Source organism: Notothenia coriiceps, unplaced genomic scaffold (assembly GCF_000735185.1).
Source record: "Notothenia coriiceps isolate Sejong01 unplaced genomic scaffold, NC01 NC01_scaffold00022018, whole genome shotgun sequence".
Lineage (NCBI taxonomy): Eukaryota > Metazoa > Chordata > Actinopteri > Perciformes > Nototheniidae > Notothenia > Notothenia coriiceps.
The window spans coordinates 939,179-943,315 of record NW_011354719.1 but is presented as its reverse complement, the minus strand read 5'-3'; positions in this window follow the sequence as shown (position 1 = coordinate 943,315).

Below are 4,137 nucleotides of genomic sequence, written 5' to 3'. Positions count from 1 at the left end.
TGCCTTGGCAGTCTCAGCATTTGTAATATCTGTGCTTGCAACTTTACTACTGTCTATCATTATTGTCTATTTGCCTATGTGTACATATTTTCTTTGTGGGAAGAATAAAGGAATTCCAATTCTGATGTTATATGTTAACTTAACCTCATATGTTTGTCATGTTATCTTTTCTTGTGTAAGTCCATATTCTGTGTTGGTAAATTATTAAATGTATTATCATTAAGTGCCTAAATGTTAGGAAATAAATGTAATCATTTTTACTATCCTCTCATTGTTTTCTGTGTATTAACTTAAACTCTCTTTCAAACGCAGACACAAAAAAGCGGTCTTCACTTGATGTTTATTTCCTGTGTTGTGGGTCTCTGTGGAGATATAAGCAGCTTGTTTAGCTTCACAGAGGCAATGGAGCAAGCAGGCAGGAAAGGTTTCTTCTCTTTCAGCCTTTCCTTTTGGGTGTGCTGACATATCGATTGGAGAGTGTTCAAACCTTAGCACAGGCAAAAACGTCTGTGTCCGTTCAACTCGCCATGTACCCAGGTTCCCATGGCAACCGGAGGCCGTGTCTCCAAGCAGCCTACAGGTTTCCATCAGTGCCTGAGGTGTTGGTTCCCTACATCCACCAATCAAAATCTCTCTGTCTTTAGAAAAAATAGAAATTGTTAGCTGCCTCTATTTTCATTTTAAGGGAACAAATCCCCTGTGGTGGTGGTCAGGATAGGACATTTAGCACGAGGTGACTGCCGACTGTACATCATTTGAAAATATCTTCCTTTTTTCCCCCCACATTGCAATTTTGTCCGTGTTTGGAGCATTTTTCTCTTTTTTCTGCTGATCAAGCACAAAACACTTTGTGACAATTTTTGTTTCCTGGAGGAGCCTCTCAAAAAATGAATTGCTTGCCCTTATTAAACATATGTACTGTCACTAAAAGCTGAACTCACAGTTTGACCACATGCGTTATAAATGGGTGCTCGGTTAAATAGGATAATAGACCACAGATGGAGCGGCTCCATTTTTTCACTGGGAAACCTACACGAAACAACATCAAGTCAATGCGACGGGACTGAACAACTTTTTGTTCTGTTATTGGTGGGTGTAATTAACTTGTCTCACCTGGGGGTGCAGGTCCCATGAGTGAATCACAAGAAACTGTTGACAAGATGCATTTGCTACCAGGCCAGAAAAAGAATTGCAGGAGCTTTAAGTTGAAAGCAATAAACTACAAGAATTTACTGGTTTATTCTTGGCCGAAATTCTTAAAGGATGTTCAGGTTGGATCTTTTTAGAAAACTCGAAAACACTCGAGAACACAGAGCAATACCACCAACTTTTGCCAAGCCATGAAATCAATACTCGACCCCCAACACATGGCCCCAAAGGTTTGCTTCACATTTTTCTCGTAAAAGATTTCCAGCGCGTTGGTGAGTGCAGTATAAAAAAGAAATTGATTGGAACACAGTCTGGGTCATCTTTGTCCGTGCACAAAGCCCGTACAGGTACTTTTAAGAAAGGGCAATCATTTTATGTGGATATAATAAAATGTCTGTCATCTTTGGAAATCGAAATGCTGTAACATTGCACAAAAAGGAAGGTCAGTGCTACAATGCAACAGTATGAAATACAAATGAAACCTATCATTTAGTTGTGATTAAAGTTGGCGGAACAGGAAACTGAAAATATTGTACTCGATACCTATTATCTTTAAATGTTACATAAGGCTTTCAAGACTAAAAAACAAAGCAAAAGTTAAATGAAATTAATATACTAAAACAGAAAGAAAGTCTGAGTTATGACTTTGAAAGACAAACTGTTGTAAAGTGGAAAAGATCATTCAGAAGTACCTTCTTTTGAGAATCCTTTTATTTTTTTGTTTAGTCCCTAGAGTGTAATGGGACAGCTATGATGCTTCGTGTTTTGGTATTTACTGTCAAGGGACTAAGGGAGAGGCAGAATATGTTGGCGGGTCCAACCTCCACTGGAAACACTTCTCTCTCACTGCTGGGTAATTTTCTTAGTCACAATATTTGATCAAGCACTCCCTTTTAGGGGAAGATTGGATGCTGTTATCAGTTTGGATGCTGCAAACTGTGAGTTTTGGACTCAACTTGTTCTTTAAATATATTCTCACATGCTATAGTATAGAGTGGGGCAGTAATAAGTCCTAAAAAAGCATTTTAACACTTCCCGTGATGTGTATATAATTGTTTTTTGAACATGTTTGAAGTTAGAAGCCTTAAATGTGGTCTTTGGTTACCACAAGCTTAAGAGATGTTTACGTTTTGTTGTACAACATAAAACATTTTAATAATTTGTCCGCCTTTACCTTATATGTTGTGCTGCACAGCCATTCAACTGACATTTAGATATTTTGTAGCATCACATTAGCTTTTTATTTCTGCCGATTGCATTTATGCATACAAATACAAACTGGTGTTGATATGTGGAGATTATCATATCAAAAAGTGTTGAGTCTCATAACTGTGTGTTGGCCAAATAGCTCTTTTTTTGCAATATACCGAAACCCAATGGGGAAATCCAATTGCTTTTTGAAACTTTGGGATGCTAACTTCTGGGTCGCCCACAAAAATAGCATCACTCTATTCCTTCATTTGTCAAAATCGTCTTGTCATTGCAGACTCAGTCACCCACTACTGACCTGCAGTAACCTTTTTCCCGTCTTTTCATCACCTGACCTTTCCCGCTCAAATACTTGCCTGCCTCCGATTTTCCTTATCAGCCTTGCAGTATATCAAAGATTAATGTGTAACTCCCTTTGGATCACTTTGGAAGATTTTGCAAGATCAATTCGATATTTTAATTATTCTGATTGGTTGTCATGGCAGTGTAATTGAGGTCAATGTGCATTGCAGGAAGGCAACACATTTTGCTCCCCTGTCTGGCTATCCGGACTCTATATTGAAGCTTATACTTTGAGAACACTACAGAAATGACTTCTGTCAAGATCAACATTCACTGACAGAAAACCTTAGGGAAAAGGTTTAAATTCCAACAATGTCTTGGCTTCCTTCAATATTGTAAAAACATCAGCTGTCAGCCATTATTTCTTCCTGAATATCAATGATACTGTTACTGACACAAGTGCCAACTGAAGAGTTCCTGTTGACTAAACTATGTGAGAAGGCCAGGGTGCCTCTTTTTAGATCTGTTTTGTTTGTCTGCCTTTTGCATTCCCTCTTCTGAAAAGAGGAATGTTATCTTTAGAATCCAATGTTTGTGTATTCACAGCAGGGGCGGACTGGGACTAAAAGTGATTGGGTGCTAGTGAATTGTCCGACCGGCCCACTTCGGTACCGGCACACCGGGAAAAATCCCATTCCAGTCTCACAAAAAAACGTGTAATAACTACGTTGGTCCACAACTTGGGACGTAGTATTTTTACAAAAACGCCTCTGAAATTGTAAGATCCCTAAGTTTTTTTTCACCATTCATTCCAATGGCTGGCGTCTACAGTATGTCAAGTGATCTTCACATTTCTCCCTGCAGAAAAAAAAACATGGCCGAACTTTGTTTTATTCTCGGTGTAAAATGCCTATTTTAAAGATAGTTTGGCCATTAAAATGCGTTTTCATGTCATTTGATGCGAGAAATATGAGTTGTTATTTCAGATTATGTGTGCTGTGTTATCTTTATGCTACCCCCTTCCCCGTCAATGTATAGTGTTGTTCCACAGCGCAAACGTATTAGTTTACAATAATTCCCTGTTGCCCATTTCGTCCTTTTATTAAAAAATTTTTTGGTTTTTTGCCATAGTACGTTATTTTCCCCTGTGGCCATTCCAGTCTCACTGTCACAATCCATCGTCATAACAAGCCTGCGACCAAGTTTTCTCTCGCCTTCTCAGGTATTGAACATTCATTTAATAAAGCACAGTAATAGTTAAATATAAACACAGTAATTTGTGATTATGCTAAATGATTTTACAAATAAACACCACAGCCCACATTTACTAAACTAATTGTACATTCCTGGGTTGTAGGGGTTAGGAAACACGTCAATTAAACATATAATTTTATCTAATGGCGAAATTGCTTGTGCCGTGCTGTAAGGGCAGCTATTAATGTTATTATACCACATGACAGCTAAGGCCAGAAGGGCTTTATTTAAACAGCTGGCTCT